We start from the raw sequence: 20,360 nt of genomic DNA on the forward strand, positions 1-20,360 counted from the left end.
TCTCTCCTTTTATCTGTTACATTTTAAGAAATGTAGGCACTGTATTGTGAGAAAAAAAGGAGAAAGGAAGGGTCTGGTTGAGGTAGCATGGCAAAATAAAAATTATTGTGCTTTTTCATGCTTGCATAGGCAAATGATTGGGTTAACCTTGAGATTTATCCAGCAACAAGTACATTACAAAACATATAAATGGAAAAGAATATTGAATATTATAAGGCTTTTTTTTCTGGTAAACAAGATATCCTTAGCAGTTTGTGTCTGGTTTGCATGTCACCAGAAGACTATCTGATAAATAGAAATGGCTTGGAGAAAATGTTTACTGAAAGCATTCAAGTGTTTTCTTAGCTGGGAGGGCTATAAAGATAAGACAAAAATCAGATAGCATTTATTAAAAGCACAGGCTATATCACGCATCTTAGCATGAATGACCTTTCTTTTTGGGTGTCTCTATCCGGTGGGTGTGGCTATCATTTTAGAATGTTCTTTTTACGTACATAGTTTTATGCGTTATTATGTTTTACGGGGGGGGGTATTGGGGGTGTATTTTTGAGGGTTTTCAATAAAACAAAAAATCTGCAAGATGTGACATAGGCTCAAATGGAGATGACAAGAAACACTTCTATAAAGGATTAACCTACCAAATGGTTCATGCAATGAATACAAAAGCTGGAACCATGCTGTTGTTTGTCTTTTCAGCTTTTCCTGGTTAGGGATCACCACAGTGGAACTCCGGTCCACTAATGATTGGTAGTAGATTTTTATGGTGCTGAGTTGCCAGCCCGACGCCCAACCTTCAGCGAAGGCACGCCCATTCAAGCATGTCTTTTGGAGGCCAATCAACCACGGGGAGGACATGCAGACCCCACACAGAAGGAATCTGGAACCATACATTTAATAAAAAAGCTATTCTACATAAATAGTGGGAAGAATAATCCCTCAAGAACATTATTCTTTTTATAATGTATTTAAACTTTAATGGTCTCACAGATAAATACAAAAAAGAAAGAGTAGTGAATTAGATTAAAAAATTTAGAGTGCAAGTAGCTATGCTCCAGGAGACACACTTGGAAAGAACTGAACATGTGAATTTGATAAAGAAAGGTTTTCAAGATGGTTATTCAGCAGAATATCTGGGGTAAAGGAAGAGAGGAGTACTTGTATTAATTGCAAGAGGAGCTCTAATAGCAATTGAAGAAAATATAAAAGGCAATAATGGAAGATTTATAGTATTAAGGGGCTACTAGAAAGGGAGAAGGATTACACTGGCATGTATTTATGTTCCACCAAAAACTGCTATAATGGAGCTTAAGAAAATTCTGGGAGAAATAATCAGCTTTCAGCAAGGAATATTACTTATAGGTGAGGAATAGAATTTGATTTGCAACAATTAAGATGTGTCTGGGGTGCCCAGAAGGGAAAATATAACAAAGGAGGAAGATTTTTAAAGAAATTTATGAAGACATTTGACATGGAAGATGTGAATTCAGTACTAGTTCAGAGTGAATTTACATACTATTCTCCAAGATACAAAAACTGAGCTAGGCTAGAAAGAATATACATTTCACAGGAACATGTGCATTTAATTGAAGGTCTTGATACGCACCCAATAACTATTTCAGATAATGCATCAATAATAATTAAAAACACAGGGTAATGGAATACAAATGAGAATAAACTGTTAAAATGCGAACTGAAACACGATAAGAGATGGCTTTAAAATAAAAACAGTGTTTATTGATTCCAAATAAAGTAAGCACTCTCAGCAAAATCAAATATTCTGCCTTCTTCAGACAAACAGCAAAATGATAAATTGCACAGAGTTTTATATAAAAACAAGTGCATTATCTAATTACTCATTTCCAAAGCAACCTTAAAAAAGAAATAGTGAATGCCAGATGTAACCAGGTAGCTCATTTTAGAATACTACATCTAGAATTTTACATAAAAATACCGTACAAAATACATATAAATAAAGTGTGGAAATATACAGTGTATACTAAAAATTGATTCTATATATAATTAGTATAGTGAGCATAGAAAATTTATTACTCAAAACATTTCCATTGTAGGAAGTTACTTGAAAGTATAGTCAGACCTCCTGAGTACAAAAGCACATACAGGATTGGACAAGTAACCCAAGTTCCTTGAAACTGCTTAAGTATTTTTATATTACAGAAAAAGAACAAAATAAAATTACAATTCTTAAAGGACTATGGGAATTATTGACAATAAAACTAAAGAAAAATGTTTATATGGGGATGTTATAAATATACCCCAAAATATTAAACCATTGGCAAATAATGTGAATGCATGAATATAGAAAATAGAATAATATGTTCATGCTTTAAATTTCTGGAAATTTATGTATTTACTGTATGCAAAGCATGAAAATTCATATGTTTATGACCATTCATTAAATATAAATATTAGAAACATTATATTAAAGTGGTAAACTGATGATATAACTAAATTACCTATTGTAGGAAAGCCACTTAAGGACACATTTAATTGAAAGGGTGTCGTTGATACCTGGCAAATCTGCCATAGGAGCTCATCAATTTTTTCTTTGCTGCAAGACAATAAAACTAAAAGTGTGTCCACTATGCTCTGCAATATGCCTGGCCAAGGCATTGTTTTCATCCTGCTTGGCAATTGCATACATGTGTTCATATATTCTAGTTTTAATCTCAGTTTTTCCGATGTAAAATGCTTTACAGTAGTTACACAGGGCTGCATAAGTGACAGATTTAGTTATAATGGTTATCAACCTTATATTCCTTGTGGTTAATAATGAAGTGTGTTCCAACTTTGATGTGTTTACATTGGACACATACACGGTTGAAATTAGATTTTTTCTTGCACCTCTCCAAGATTATTTTTAAATTGTCTCCCCTCCTATAGGTTATACTAGGTTTATTACCTAAGAGGTTGTAAAGGTTCCTGTCATTTTTTATTATGTCCCAATTTTTATTAATGATTTCTTTAATTTGATAGTAGCCCAAAGAAAAGGTGTGCAAAAAGCTAGTGCAATATTTATTATTGTCACAATTCTTTCTCTTGAAATTTCCATCAGTAAATGAAGTGTCTTCTAAAATGATACCTACTTGATTTGTAACGTTACTAGAAAGGAGAGGGAGGAAATAGCCTTCATCTCATTTGCGAGACACTTCAGAAATAATACTGGTAATCAAATTAGTTGGATAACCCCTAGATTTAAACATGTTCAATAATTTGTTGCATTCGGCATTAAAATCATGATCATCTGCCACCATCCTTGCCGCCCTAACGATCTGACCTTTTATGACAGATCTTTTTTGGTGGTATGGGTGGTTACTTGAAAAATGCAACAAATAATTGGAATACGTAGGTTTCCTGTAGATGACACTTTTAAATCTATGGTTGATTGTATCTTTAATGAGAAGTATGTCTAAATAGTTAATCTCAGTGTCAGCTACGTTAAACGTAAACTGAAGAAAATCTGTCATCTTGGTCATCCTATCTATAAACGAAGGAATAACATCTTTGTCACCTTCCCAAATGCAAAATATGTTATCCTGGTACCTAGTGTACCAGGTGATATATTTGTGCCATAACTGCATTCGCAAAAGTACCACCACAAGGGGAGCCCATGGCTACCCCTGATGTTTGGAGGTAGAAATTGTTCTCAAACATGAAAAAATTGTTGGCTAAGACTAGCTCCAGTAGGGTTTCAACTAGGTATATAGTGTCGTCTGTGACATTTTTGGCTGTCATAAACTCCCTCACCCAAGTGAGTCCTGTCTTTTGAGGTATGACAGTATATAGGTCCTTGACATGTATAGTCAAGAACAGTGCGTCAATAGTATATTTTTGTTTACTAATGTTCTCTAAGAATGACCAAGAGTCTTTACATATATGTACCTCACTTTCAATGAGGAGTTTTATAATACTGTCCACAAATTTAGCGCATGTGTGGGTGATGGAACCTCTCCCATCAACTATGGGTCTGAAGGGGCGTTTGTGAAGCTTAGGTGTTCCAAAGAAAGCTGGAATTCTTGGAGCCGCCATATTTAGATATCTGTGGACATCCATATCTATGAACCCTTCAAGAAATAAGTCATTCAAGGTGTTGTTGATTTTTTTATATGCAACATGTATTTCATTCAGAGAAACCTTACTATAAGCTGGTGTGTCTAAGTGCTCCATCATATATTCAACATATTTACAGTGGTCCATAAAGACCATACCTCCACCTTTGTCCGGTTTCATGACCCTGACACTACAATCCTTCAAAAGGCGGAGAAAATCTCATTCCAATTGGGTAATGTTACTAGGGTATCTTTGGTTGCCATACATAACTTGATTTTTAATGGCCCAAAGATCCATCTCATAGATCTTTTCAAATGTATTTAAAATAGGGTGAAGAGGTGGGTTATATGAACTTGATACCCTTAAAATATTAACTGTGTTGGTGCCATTACCCATTAACGAATTTAAGTTTAATTTCCTTACATACACTTTCAAATCAATAATAGTTCTCCCTATGTCCATATGTTGTCCAGGCACAAAAGTTAGGTCTTTAGCCAAAAAATCAACCATATCTTGTGGAATGTCTATAAGTGTGTAAATATAGACAGTAAAATCATGATTAGTACTAGTGTGTAATTTCGGTTCTAAACCAAAGTCAGGGATTTCAATCATCTCCTCCGTCCTCGTCTCTTGTTCCTCATGTTGTTCTGTAACTGGGCTCGAGGGGAGTTGTTGACCGGGCAAAAATCCTGTTGGTTCTGTTGGTTTGAACCCTCCATAGGGTAATTTTGTGATTGATTATTGTCCCTAGAGCCGCCATCAGGCATGTTTCCTTGATTAGGGACATTATTATTAGAATTATTGTTGTTAAATCTGGGACTCCTTCTTGGGACCTGTCTTTGCTCATTAGGGTGGTTGGAATTATTAATGTTATCATTGTTGTACATTAGGTTAGTCTCACCAATTTGTTGAGCATTTTCCAAGTTCTCATTAGAAGGTATTTGTGCCCTACTGGGAAGTCTAGGATAGGCACATTTATTAGAATAATCATTTATGTCCCTAGTTAATTTCTTTTTCTTAGTAAGCAGTAATTTTTCCATACTTGCTTCAATGCTGGAAAAATCGGCAATACGAGAGAAGTCACAGTCAGTTACAATGTCATGTTCTAAACACTCCAGTTCTGTTGACAAATTGGAAATATCTTTAGAATAAAAGGTAATAAGAGCTTTCAGAAACTCTATCCCTTGTCTGTCGAACAAGTTAATCAGTTCCTGATAAAAAGGGGAATTGTCGGATAGGCCAGCAGGGAAACGCCACTGGCATAGACCCTTAGGGATTATCTTGTTTCTAACACATTCATTTAAATATGAAACTTCTAATTGAAGCTTCTTACATTTGTATAGCTTATTGTCAAACTGATCGATTTTATTATTTAAATTGAAGTTTTCACCATCATGTATTCTTGCAGGTTCCAAGTGGGGATTAAATCCTTGACTGAAAAAATTATTATTAACCAAAAAGTTAGTAATCACTGGGATCCCTTGGTTATTGGGGATCCCATCATTGCCCTCATGCATCTGAGGGCTGGCAAGAGTGTTACCTGCTTGTGGACAACCCGGCATGGATGGAATCAGATAGTTATTCTCGATGTCATCTGCTGGTGGAATATACCGTACTGATGAGCCATTGTCAGCGCTCTGACATGCTGGGGAGCGCTGACCATTGGGTAGTGTAGATTCATTGACATTTTGATGAAAGGAATATCTCCTGTTAAAGGCGCCACCTGTTCCCGAAAAAGGAAGTGATATGGCATCCACTTTCTGTGTAAGAGCGTCGACTCTTCCCAAAAGAGCTTCGACAAGAGCTGTTAAGTTTCCAGATGAGTTGGTCACTACTTCGTTACCATCATTTTGCTGTGAGAAAAGTATGGGAGAAGCCTCTCCGGTTCCATTCGCCATGAGTGTAAACCAAGCCAAACAAGAAACGCAAACACGAATAAACTGTTAAAATGCGAACTGAAACACGATAAGAGATGGCTTTAAAATAAAAACAGTGTTTATTGATTCCAACTAAAGTAAGCGCTTTCGGCAAAATCAAATATTCTGCCTTCTTCAGACAAACAGCAAAATGATAAATTACACAGAGTTTTATATAAAAAAAACATTAATCAGAAGCAAGTGCATTATCTAATTACTCATTTCCAAAGCAACCTTAAAAAAGAAATAGTGAATGCCAGATGTAACCAGGTAGCTCATTTTAGAATACTACATCTAGAATTTTACAAAAAAATACCGTACAAAATACATATAAATAAAGTGTGGAAATATACAGTGTATACTAAATCAATAAGGTCAAGGACCTATATACTGTCATACCTCAAAAGACAGGACTCACTTGGGTGAGGGAGTTTATGACAGCCAAAAATGTCACAGACGACACTATATACCTAGTTGAAACCCTACTGGAGCTAGTCTTAGCCAACAATTTTTTCATGTTTGAGAACAATTTCTACCTCCAAACTTCAGGGGTAGCCATGGGCTCCCCTTGTGGTGGTACTTTTGCGAATGCAGTTATGGCACACTGGGAAGCTACACTACTTTTTAAAGACGAGGTATTTAAACAATATGTCACCTGGTACACTAGGTACCAGGATGACATATTTTGCATTTGGGAAGGTGACAAAGATGTTATTCCTTTGTTTATAGATAGGATGACCAAGATGACAGATTTTCTTCAGTTAGCTGACACTGAGATTAACTATTTAGACATACTTCTCATTAAAGATGCAATCAACCATAGATTTAAAAGTGTCATCTACAGGAAACCTACGTATTCCAATTCTTTGTTGCATTTTTAACCACCCATACCACCAAAAAAGATCTGTCATAAAAGGTCAGATCGTTAGGGCGGCACGGATGGTGACAGATGATCATGATTTTAATGCCGAATGCAACAAATTATTGAACATGTTTAAATCTAGGGGTTATCCAACTAATTTGATTACCAGTATTATTTCTGAAGTGTCTCGCAAACGAGATGAAGGCTATTTCCTCCCTCTCCTTTCTAGTAACGTTACAAATCAAGTAGGTATCATTTTAGAAGACACTTCATTTACTGATGGAAATTTCAGGAGAAAGAATTGTGACAATAATAGATATTGCACTAGCTTGGACTACTATCAAATTAAAGAAATCATTAATAAAAATTGGGACATAATAAAAAATGACAGGAACCTTTACAACCTCTTAGGTAATAAACCTGGTATAACCTATAGGAGGGGAGACAATTTAAAAATAATCTTGGAGAGGTGCAAGAAAAAATCTAATTTCAACCGCCCACAAGGCATGTTCAAGTGCGGTGTATGTGTCCAATGTAAACACATCAAAGTTGGAACACACTTCATTATTAACCACAAGGAATATAAGGTTGATAACCATTATAACTGCGAAACAAAATCTGTCACTTATGCAGCCCTGTGTAACTACTGTAAAGCATTAAAACTGAGTGCAAGATTAAAACTAGAATATATGAACACATGTATGCAATTGCCAAGCAGGATGAAAACAATGCCTTGGCCAGGCATATTGCAGAGCATAGTGGACACACTTTTAGTTTTATTGTCTTTGGCAAATCCATTTAGAAATTGATGAGAGCCCACCTTATGCCAGGTATCAACGACACCCTTTCAATTAAATGTGTCCTTAAGTGGCTTTCCTACAATAGGTAATTTAGTTATATCATCAGTTTACCACTTTAATATAATGTTTCTAATATTTATATTTAATGAATGGTCATAAACATATGAATTTTCATGCTTTGCATACAGTAAATACATAAATTTCCAGAAATTTAAAGCATGAACATATTATTCTATTTTCTATATTCATGCATTCACATTATTTGGTGTTGAAAATGTGCGTAACGCCAATGGTTTAATATTTTGGGGTATATTTATAACATCCCCATATAAACATTTTTCCTGGCGTTAGATTTAGTTTTATTGTCAATAATTCCCATAGTCCTTTAAGAATTGTAATTTTATTTTGTTCTTTTTCTGTAATATAAAACTTGTCCAATCCTGTATGCATTATGCGTATGTACTCAGGAGGTCTGCCCCGGTATATTGGGTCACTATACTTTCAAGTAACTTCCTACAATGGAAATGTTTTGAGTAATAAATTTTCTACGCTTTTTGTGGGCGCAAATGCTCACTATACTAATTATATATAGAATCAATTTTTAGTATACACTGTATATTTCCACACTTTATTTATATGTATTTTATTTTATGTAAAATTCTAGATGTAGTATTCTAAAATGAGCTACCTGGTTACATCTGGCATTCACTATTTCTTTTTTAAGGTTGCTTTGGAAATGAGTAATTAGATAATGCACTTGCTTCTGATTGGGTTGTAACAAATGTTTTTTTATATAAAACTCTGTGCAATTTATCATTTTGCTGTTTGTCTGAAGAAGGCAGAATATTTGATTTTGCCGAAAGCGCTTACTTTATTTGGAATCAATAAACACTGTTTTTATTTTAAAGCCATCTCTTATCGTGTTTCAGTTCGCATTTTAACAGTTTATTCATGTTTGCATTTCTTGTTTGGCTTGGAATACAAATGAGACACTGGCGCTTTCTCACATATCTGTTAAAAAGAGAGGAATTTAAGGAATGGGCAGTGGAAATTATTCAGGAGCTATTAGAGAAGATAGAAATTTCTTCTGAAATTATAGCTAGGGAGTGGGATAAAATTAAAGTGGAATTTAAAAATAGGGTGGAAGTTAAAAAAAAGGAGATCCGGTTAATAAGTAACAAGAATTACTTAGCGGGACTGACAAGTGTTTAAGTACTGCAAAATAGGGGAGTTCACAGAACAATAAGAGGAGCAATAGCAGAATGCTAAACAGAAAATAAGGGATTACCTTGATAATATGCATGAGTTTAAAAAGATTGCTGTTAAGCAATTGTTTTTGATAATAAACCTAGAGCACAAAAACACTTTAGCACAATGACTCAGGCAACAGAAAATAGAAAGGGCTGTCACCAGGCTGAGGCACCCTACAATAAGGAAAATAACAAGGGATCCTGTAGAAGTATTGGAAATACTTTGAAAATTCTATGAAAGTCTGTATAAAGTAGTGAAATATGGAAATCAAGAAAAGGTACAAAAAAATGGTTATGGAAGAATTAAATATGCCCAGGCTAGATGTAGAGGAGGCTCAATTATTAACACTTAGGATAGTAGGAGGTGAGATAAAAATGATGTATAACCAATCTGCAGGAAAGTCCCCAGGAATAGATGGTATTCCTGTGGAGGTTTGGAAGCTAAAAGGGAAACAACTTGTAAAGATCTGGAAGGTTTTGTTTAACAGTATTTTAAGAGGAGGCAAAATACCAACATCCTTGAAGAAAGTGATAGCAGCTATAATACCTAAAGAGGGTAAAGAGCCATCAGATCCAGCCTCATACAGGCCCATTTCAATACTAAGTCATGATTATAAAGTGTTTGTCTATAATGGCAAAAAGGATGGCAAATGTGATGCCAAAATTGATAGATATGGATCATTGTGGTTTTGTGGAGGGGAGGCAAATATTTGACAACATTAACAGAACAGTGATGATCCAGATGGAAGCAGAATGTAAGAAAATACCACTGTTCTTGGTAGGTCTTGATGCAGAGAAAGCATTTGACAAAATGAGCTGTGACTTTATGAGCAGAGCAATGGAAGCATTTGCATTCCCCCCCAAAAATTATAAGGTTGATTAGGAGGATATATGAGGGATTGGATGTGAAAATTAAAGTGGGTGGGGTCCTTTCTGATAATCTCTGCTTGAGCAGAGGAACTAGGCAGGGGTATCCTCTCTCCCCTTTGTTTGCAATATATTTAGAACTGTTGGCAAAGAAAATAAAGGACTCAACAATTCAAGGATATAGTTGGTATGGTAGTTAAGGGAAGCTGGCTTTATTTGCAGATGACATTATTTTATACCTGACAAAACCAGAAAGGGACATTGCAGTTTTGTGGAACATATTGAAAAATTTTAAACCTTTTTCGGATACAAAATTAATGAAGCCAAAACAAAAGCAATAGCGGTACATTATGTACCCACATACAAATTGGTTCAGCAATATCCATACTTATGGGGACATGATAAAATGAAGTATTTAGCAGTATGGATTAAAAATGATACTGATGTGGCAGCTAAGGATATGTGGGAAGATACCAAACAAAAGATAATACAAAAATTGAGAAAATGGAAGCGCTCTCATATGTCTATTGATAGTAAGATACAAACTGTTAAAATGTTTTTAGTCCCTTTAATCTTATATACAGATCATGAATATTTTTGTCAACCAGAGGAGAAGTTGTGTATAGCAATTAATAAAGAATTGAACATTTTTTTCTTGGAGGGGAAGATGGCAAGAGTCAAGTAGCATAAGCTTATTCTTCCAATAGAACAGGGTGGACAGGGATTATCCAATTTGAAGGGGTATTTCACAGCAACACAGGTAAGGCTCCTATACATAACAGAAGCAGTAAACTATAACTCAAAATGGAAAGAGATGATGAAGAAACATATGGAGAAGTTCAAGTAACAGGGAGAGACTGGGATTTTGAATGCAAACCTTTAAGGAGAACAACAATAACCATACAGAATATTATATTCATAAAGTAACAAAGTAGCAGAAGGTATTCTAAGAACTAAGCCAATACAGGAATGGAGAAAGATGATTCTGTCGATAGGGGTGACTGCAATTAGGGATACAGACAGTAGGTAAGAGGGGGTAGGAGTATATTGGAGAAAACTGGCAAAGGAGCCAATGTATTGGGAGCAAATAACTAGAGAGGGAAGATGCTAAGAGCTTATTTGGACTGCAGGTTAGAGATTGCCTTCCATATAAAGGATTGATATCAGAGTACAGGGAAAGGAAAAAATAGGGGAGTTCTAAACAAAAGGCCAGCACTGGTTGAGTTCTTACTAGAATCTAGAATAGAAGTGGCCGTTAAGAAAGGAATAATTAGTAGAGCATATAAAATATTGCATGATAACTATAAGAATCAATCAGAAGAGGTTAGGAAGAATTGGGAAGAGAGATTGGATAAGCAAATCACAAAGAAACAGTAGGGGATATATGCACGTCTCCCAAATATGCAACAAAATCTAGAAGATTTAGGATCTTTGCCTGGAAGTGTTTACATAGACATTTTTATACTCCAAGCAGGCTCCAAAGAATCTTTCCTCAGGTAGACAGCAAATGTTGGAGATGTGATGGGGAAGAAAGAGGTAACTGGAAACATATTTTCTTGAGTGTAATGAGTTGGCTGACTTTAAAGATTCCCTGTAGACTGCTCTGTCAGATATGCTGGGTGAGCAAATTGGAGTGACTAAGGAAATGATTTTTTGAGCTATGATACAGAGTTGGAATTGCCTAGCTATAGTAAGGCCTTGCTGAGTCTAATTATGATGGCTGACAAAAAACAATAACTAGAAAATGGAAATCAAATTCTAAACCAACTTTTCTAGAAGTAACAAAGATAGTAACAGAGATAAAACAACTGGAGCTGGGATCTTTAGATAAGGATAGGAGTAAATGACACAGGAAAAAAATGGGAAATGTGGGACCACTACATGCAGTGTAGGAATGATGTTTAAAAGAAGGCAGGATCTGATTGAGCTATGCAATGGTCGATTGACAATGACTGGATATATTAAAAGTGACATATAATTTTTGCAGGTACAGTTGTTGGCACGGTTTGTAAGGTATACTGTTTGCAACTGAGATTGTGCTTCTATGATTTATTTTCATTTATATAAATGTAAGATTGTCTGTGTGTCACGCATAATTTAATAAAGATGTTTCTTGTAAAAAAATCTTTGATATGGACCGCCTTCCCTATGAATTCTTGGCCTCTTCCCATTCTATTACCTTTCCCTCTCTATTTGCTCTCAATACCTTGGATACTTTGCCAGTTTTCTCCAGTAAATTCCTGTCCCCTCTTGTTTGTTCTCTGTACCCCTAATTGCACTTATATCTACCGGCTTATTCTGTAGTACTTTAACCTTTGTCAACCCCTCTAAATAATTCCCATTACTTCTTTACCCATATCTCTTTGTCTTATTTCTATCCTATTTTTGAAGTCCATTTTCATTTTATCCCACTCACTAGCTCACCCTTCTTAAGAAATTTCTATCTTCCCTAATAACACTGCAATCATTTCCTCTACCCATTCCTTAAATGCCTCTCTTTTCAACAAGTAGGAAACCACCAGTGTCTTACTTTTACTTCATTACCATTGTTATGGGACAAGAACAGGTTATTAAAATGTATATTAATTTCAGTTTATTAATGATGTTATAATATGATTGTTAAAAAGCAAATATAATTTGTATGCACAGATAGGAAAAAATACAACTTCATAAGCTACAGTATTGCTGTTTCTTAAACTACATTCTTTTAGTATGTAATAAGAAAGAATAGTACGTGTTGCATGAAGTTGAGGCATGTAGTTACTACAAAAGGAGTTTGTTAGCCTGACTCCTCCAGTCTAGGAGTGCATTGTTGCTAGGGCAGGTTTGAAACATCAAAGGTCAGGAACAAGACCCCCTGGAAGCAGGTGGATCATGTATAGAAAGGTGTTTACGTGAAGTCAGAGGCGGAAATCACAAGGGATGAGGACATTTGCAAAGTTTTTCATTAGTCAGAATCTTTGTAATGTAATAAAACTGCATATCAGTTTTGATAAGAAAATGTATAAAAGATGTAGTTTGTCTCTCTTCAGAAAGACTATTTTGACATCTGCTATGAAGACTGTCTTCCAGCGCTGTAAGAATAACATTTTTGTTTGCACATCCTAAAGTGTTGTTCCTGACTGAAGGCATAAAAGGTAAATTCTTAATGTTATTTATTTACGACTATAACAATTTGGTGCCGTTCTCTGGATCTGAACTTCAGTATTGCTGCAGGGCAGTTCTGGAATAGGGCCCATCGCAGATTTTTCTGTGAATTCCACACTGCTTTGTATGGAATAGTCAGTGACTCAGATGTGCAGCTATTTAGGGTGTCCAAACATAGTAGCCTTGGCAGGGAAATTGTTTTGTAAGGGAAAAGGGTTGGTTTGTGTTTTTTTTCTTTCTTTTTTTTAGACAATTTTAGCAAAATGTAAGTGCATGACTGTGTTTTTGTTTGACTGAGTTGTTTGTAAGGTATACAAGTAGTAGTGGGAGGACCCCACAGCAAATGAGTACAGTAAATGTATGTGCACATACAGTAAAGGACAAATTAACACAAAGAGATGCTTTGTGTCAAGGGTGGTACCCTCAGGATTGAAAGGTAAGAAGTATGAGATATGTTTATTCTGTCAATGTATGAATGTATGAGAAAAAGAAAAGAAAAAGTTAAAGATAAAGTTAAAACAAATTCATGAGCCCACCACAGGATTGGGACATAGATTATATACTGTTAAAACAAATTCATGAGCTCACCACAAGCCATGGTGGTGCAGCGGTAGTGTTGTCGCCTCACAGCAAGATATTCTCCCATTCGATTCTCAGTTGGAGCGCCTTCTGTGTGGAGTCTGCATGTCCTCCCCGTGGTCGAGTGACATTCAAAAGACATGCGTGAATGGGCGTGTCTTCGTTGAAGGTTGGGCATCGGGCTGGCACCTCGGCACCATAAAAATCAACTGACAATCATTAGTGGACCGGAGTTCTGCTGTGGCGACCCCTAACCGGGAAAAGCTGAAAGAAAAACAGCAACAACCACATGATTGGGACATAGACTATACAACAAGTTCATGAGCCCCATAGCATGATTGGGACATAGACTATATACTGTTAAAACAAATTCATGAGCCTACCACATGATACGACGTAGAGGGATGCATTGTTAAAATAAATTCATGAGCTCAAAGCATGCTGGGGCATACAAGTGTGAGTGTGTGAAAGTACCCTTAGAGGGTCCGAAAGAGTAGTCAGTTCTGGACACAGTACCTATCCGCCCCATTATCCCGACCGCAATGCTGGAGCTGTAACCTTTGAGCTCATGCAGGGACAAAAGCAAGGGGGTGCTGTGGGAAAAGGCTGATTGAAACCTCTCTGTTGCTGCACACTGACAGACTTCCTACCTTTCCCTCCCTGTATGGTGTGTGGATTACTACAGTTATTTTCTGTCTGCGGAACTGCCAGGATCTAGGAGTTGTAAGGTAAGCCAAACATTTTTATTATTACTTATTTATAAAGTAGGAAAATTTTAGCAAAGATAAGCAAGCAAGATCAAATCCTTGAAAAGGAAGCACCTGCATATTTTATGTATTTTAACTATGGAAAGGGAAGTTGTAAATATTTGCATGACTGGTTTCAGCTTACTAAGAATTGTGCTGGTGAGGTATTTTCATTTAATGGAGCTTATGATAACACTAAATTGCTGACATTGAAAGCTATTTTGGAAGAAAAGAAAAACAAAGTAAGTGGGGAACAAATGACAGCATTTTATCCTTGGTACAGTGAAGCATTTAAAAGGGAAAAAAAGAGTCAGCATTAAGAGGGTTGCAGGATGTTAATAAAAAAATTGTTGCAACAAGTAAAAGAGGTTAAAAGGCAGTACAGACCAGTAAAAAGGGATCCCTTTATCCTGTCTTAGCAAGTTTGGAACAAACTGAGGATGGCCAAAAAGCAGAAAAATCTAAAAAAGGATAATAATCCTCCAGTAGCTACTGCACCCCACCCCCATACATACCAGTATGGGTGGCCCCTGTACAAGATTCTGTTTCTCAGACCTCTGCATTTTAAACACGTTCAGCATAGTACTGTTACATCAGACCTTAGTTCTCCTGTTCAACTCTCATCTCTAGAACAAGCATCTGCATTTAAAAAAGGCTTTTTTCTTTCTTCTTCCTATCATTCTCAATAGGCTTCTACCTTTCCAACAGGAGCACTAGTGTTTGACACACCTGTGGCTTATCACAACCGCTCACATCATAGGGTAGGACAAGAGGCTATTGCCTCTGCAGAAGATTTTTTTTTTTTTTTTTGTTACCTTTTAAAAAAAAATGGGGGCACTCATGATGATCTGCATACTATGTCTAAATGTTTTCTAACTGAAAGAAAAAATCCATGAAGGTTTAAGGAGGAATTAAAAAAATATATATATATTACAACCCTACTTTGACAGATTTAAACAAGCTGCTTCGGAAAGTTACTTCAAATGTTGCCTACCGCTGAGGATGGTAAAAAGCATGCTTGTGTTTGTGTAACTATTTGCTTTCTCCTAGGGTGGACTTAAAAGGACACTCCTATATCCAATACTGACATGCATCTGTTCGTGATTGGCTTCTGTGTAAGAGATCAAACAGGAAAGTTGATTTCAAGAGTAGCAGTCTGCATTGAAGAAACAATATTGTTGCAAAAAAAGATTAGAGGGTGTTCACTGTGGTCAAATAGCTAAGCTAGTAGCTTTGCAAAAAGCCTGTGAATTAACCAAAGATAAGGTGGCCAATATTTTTATAAACAGCCATTATGCTTTCGGGGTGGTACATGATTTTGGGCAACTTTGGAGAGAGAGAGAGATGTTTTTTGTCCTCTTCAGGAAATCAAATTAAAAATTCAGGGTACATAAAATCATTGTTAGATGCACTTTTGTTACCTAAGAGGCTGTCTGTAATCAAATGTTGTGCACATCAAAAGGGACAAAATATTATTACCAAAGGTAATAATTTGTCAGACCAAGCTGCTAAACAAGCAGTAGTAAATTGTTGCAAAAAAATCTGTGTATGTTAAAAATAACAAGCTGCAACAGTAATGATGTGTTTGATTTTGAAAAATTGTCAACCTTTCAAGTTGAGGCATCACAGGGAGAAGTTCTGAGGTGGCTCAAGGATGGATGTAGAAAATCCTCTGATGGCATATGGCAACATCTGGATGGCAGACTGGTGGCGCCTGCCTCTTTGCTACCTTACCTTACTACAGGATACGTACCCAAAGAGTGGCGTACGGCAACAGTGGTCCCACTCCACAAAGGCGGTGCTTCTATGGACCCTGGAAATTACCGCCCCATAAGCTTGACGAGCCTGGTCTGCAAAGCTATGGAGAGGATCATTATGGAACACATAAACAAAGACATTGGGGACCTACAGACATTGGATCCTACCCAATTTGGCTTTGTCAAGGGCAGATCCTGCCTTTTGAACTTGGTCGACTTTTTTGAAACAGTCACTAAGGCCATTGATGAGGGTAAGGCAGTTCACACAGCCTACCTTGACCTTGCAAAAGCCTTCGACACAATACCCCACTCGGGCATCATAGACAAACTCACCAGCTTAAATGTAAACCCATATGTCACAAGATGGGTTGCAAACTGGCTCAAGGACAGAACCCACAGAATCAGAGTTGCTGAAGCCATGTCAGACTCTAAGTCGGTCACAAGCGGTGTCCCACAGGGCTCAGTCCTGGGACCCCTCTTGTTCGGCATTTATTTTTCTGAGGTACAGGCAAACATAGGAGGATTGTGGCTGACAAAGTTTGCAGATGACTGCAAACTGGGCACCATAATTGATACTCCAGCGGACACAAGCATCCTTCAGAGAGGCCTCATAGAAATGGATAATTGGTGCCAGAGCCATGGCCTTAAGCTGAACGCCAAAAAATGTATAGTCATACCCTTTGGGAAAAACAAGGTACCCACAAATTACCACATAGGTGGTAATCCATTAAGTACAGAAGAGGTAATCAGGGACCTAGGGACCCAAGTTGATAGTAACCTGTGATTTGACACTCACATTGCGAAAGTGGTTAGGAAGACCTTCTATATTGCCCACCTTATCTTGAAGGGATTCACATCTAGATCAAGAGAGGTCATTGTGCCCCTGTACTCTTCTCTTATCAGGCCAATGATTGAGTACAATGCCCCATTTGGGATGTATCTTACCCAACACCTGCAGCAGTTGGAAAGACCCCAAAAGTTCCTCACCAAGAGGATAAAGGGTCTCAAACATATGTCATATGCTGCCCGGCTGAAGAAACTCCAGCTCTATTCAGTCACATACCGCCTACTCAGAGGTGATCTGTGCCTGACGTACAAGGCCATGTCCAATCCGGAATTAATGGAAATGCTCCACCTCAGAAAATCCAAATCCATCAGAGCCACGAGAGCAAGAGACTTGAACCTCAACACAGAAATAAATAGGATGTGCTGGAGGGACAGATTCATAACCCAGGGACTCCCTACACTCTGGAACAGAATCCCAGTCCATGTTAGGCAGAGCCCCTCACTAACTCTATTCAAGAGAAATCTTGACGAGTGGATGGGAGATCGTAGGTTTACCCCGGGGGTCATCTCTGTGTTACTACTAGACAGAGGCACAGTAAACTAAACCCTAAATGGGAGTAGTATTCTCATCCTAAGGGGTGGTGTAAGCCACACACACAGTAGCTAGGCTTATAAATGCCCTAGGGCAGATAGCCTAGTACGAACCTATGAACCTAGTAAGGGCATATCATCTACTGGCCCATACAGGTAAGACAGCTTTATTTAATCAAATTACCCGAAGTTGGTATGCCCCTCATGTCTCCTCTGATACTTCAGTATGTACAAAATTGTAGTATTTGTTTGGAATATAACATAAGCAAACATGCCAACAGCAAATCTGCATGTTTACCTTCACCCTGGGGACCTTTTGTTACTAAACAGCTGGATTTCATCCAGATGCCTAAGACTAATAATTTACAATTTATTTTGATGATAGTGTGTATGTTCTCAACATGGGTGGAAGCTTACCCATGTCGCAAAGCTGATGCAGTCACAGTTATTAAAAAGTTATCTGATTTTATACCGAAATTCAGTGTACCCAGCACAGTGACTAGGGAACTCATTTTAATAATAATCTGTTTAAAGAGTTATGTAAAGCTTTTAATTCTAAGTTGAGTCTTCACTGTCCCAACCATCCCCAGTCATCTGGATTAGTGGAAAGAGTAAACAGGACCCTTAAAAATAAAATTTCGAAGATTTGTGATGAAACACACTTAAAGTGGCCCAAAGCCCTTCCTTTAGCATTAATGAGTATGAGGGCCTCACTGAATACCACCAGGAAATTGAGTCCATATAAAATATTAATGGGAGACCCATGGCCCTTCCAGCTACCCCTCCAGTGGGAAATTCTGATTTAACTTTGTCAGACGATGCTATGATTTCTTATTGTAGGAGACTCCTAAAAAGTTTGCAGCAATATCATTGAACAGTAAGAGCAACATTACCAAAGCCTCCTGACCAGCCCTTTCATCAACTACAACTGGGTGATTGGATTTATGTAAAAATTTTCCAGAGGAAAAGCTGCCTGAGCCCAAGGTGGAAGGGGCCCTACCAGGTCCTGGTGCAGTTTTCTTGCTGTGTAGGACTATTAACGTGGATCCATTCATCTCATTGCAAGAAGACCTGCCATGTGGGGACCCCAAATGAATCATCGCAGCCAACAGAGGGAGATCGAGGTGAGACAGATAAATCATCTGCCCAGTGAGAGAGGGTCAACTTCAGTAGCAATCCATGATGAATCCAGTGAAAACAGGTATTTTTGCTTTATTTCTGCTGCTGTTCCCTTCTATAAACTGGTTGAGAGAAAACAGTTTCTTGCTGGTCCTTCGGCAATATGCCAAAAATCTAAACAAAACAAACTGTTGGATATGTTCGCATATACCTCATCATTCTAAGGCAGGAATTCATGTGATTCCCATCCCTGCATCACAGGTGTCATTTAAAAAGAACCTTAATGACATCAGCTTAACCTGGCGTGTCTCTTTAAGTTGCAACCACACATCATGGAGATGCATGTTATGCCAGAAATGGAAATGTGCCAGTAGGAAAAAGCAAATATAATGACACCAGGCATGAAAGTGGGTTAGACTCTGCACTTAAAAAGCTATGACTGGGGGCATGGCATGGGCATGATAAGTGACTGTTACTACATCTGTGGTGATCTTGCCCACACTTGGTTGCCTACAAACTGGTCTGTATGTTGCTTTGAAGGCTATATTACTCCTGCTATTCAACATTTCGAACACCCACCAGCAGGTAGATTGAGAAATAAGTGAGCAATCCACTGGGCAGAGCAAGTATTTTCAACTTTTAATCCTGGGTATGGCATGCAAAGGACAATGTTTAAAATCACCATGCTTGCCCAAATTCTACAGGAGCTGGCCAATGAAACTTTACATCACATCAGAATGGCAAATCGAAAAATGACTGAAATGCGAACTGTGGTGTTGCAAAATCAAATGGCATTTGATATAAAGCTTGCTGCAAAAGGGGGGTCATGTGCCCTCATACAGAGTCAGTACTGTTCATACATTAGTGACTATCATGATGAACAGGAAAAAACTGGCAAATTTCATGGAACAAAGGGCCAAAGATCTGGACAGCACATCTAAAAATTGGACACTTTTTGGATGGTTGGGCAGTGTATTTGGTAACCTGGGAACTAGTATATTACAAGGTATAAAAATTGGTATTATTCTTTTAATTTTTTCTGTTCTAAAGGCTGGAATCACAAAGTCCTTAATTGCACCCCTCACATGAAATGCCACTTGTACCTGATGAATAAAAACTCAATCACTACAGATAATGTGTATTTATCAAATTAAAGAAAATCAAAATATAATTAGATGTATGGTATGACACTGATAGTGTCAGTGGGAGGAAACTGTTATGGGACAAGACCAGCTTATTAAAATGTATATTAATTTCAGTGTATTAATGATGCTATAATGTGATTTTTAAAAAGCAAATATAATTTGTATGCAGGGCTAGGAAAAATACAGCTTCATAAGCTACAGTATTGCTGTTTCTTAAACTGCATTCTTTTAGTATGTAATAAGAGAGAATAGTACATGTTGCATGAAGTCGATGCATGTTTTTCATATTTTCTGACAAAATATTAACCTTTTTCATGTCTACTAAGAAGTACAATATGACTATGAGGCAACTACCTTACAGAAATAGCCACACTAAATGTCTTTTTTTGCTTAGGAGCCAATTAGGAGTATACAGATTGGTCCGTTTGCCAGTCTTTCATTCTGGAGTGAATTAGGAGCTGTTTGTCCTCCCTCAAGATATATTTAGAAAACCAATAACTCAAGGAGCTCATGCATGTGAAAATGGAGGCCAATCCCTTTTACTAGGATGTCCCATATTATCTGAAAAAAAAAATGAAAAAATCTAAATCGGTTAAGACCCTGCCTGAGGCCATCATGGTCACATCCACACTGACTGATCAGAAGACAACTTCGGTTGTGAAGGGGGATCAAAAACAGATTATTTTGGATGGACTCACCTGCATTCCTCAGACTCTAGTTCAAAAGG

The sequence above is a fragment of the Protopterus annectens genome, chromosome 8.part0 (assembly GCF_019279795.1).
Source record: "Protopterus annectens isolate FY-2018-M chromosome 8.part0, PAN1.0, whole genome shotgun sequence".
In the NCBI taxonomy this organism is placed as follows: Eukaryota; Metazoa; Chordata; order Ceratodontiformes; family Protopteridae; genus Protopterus; species Protopterus annectens.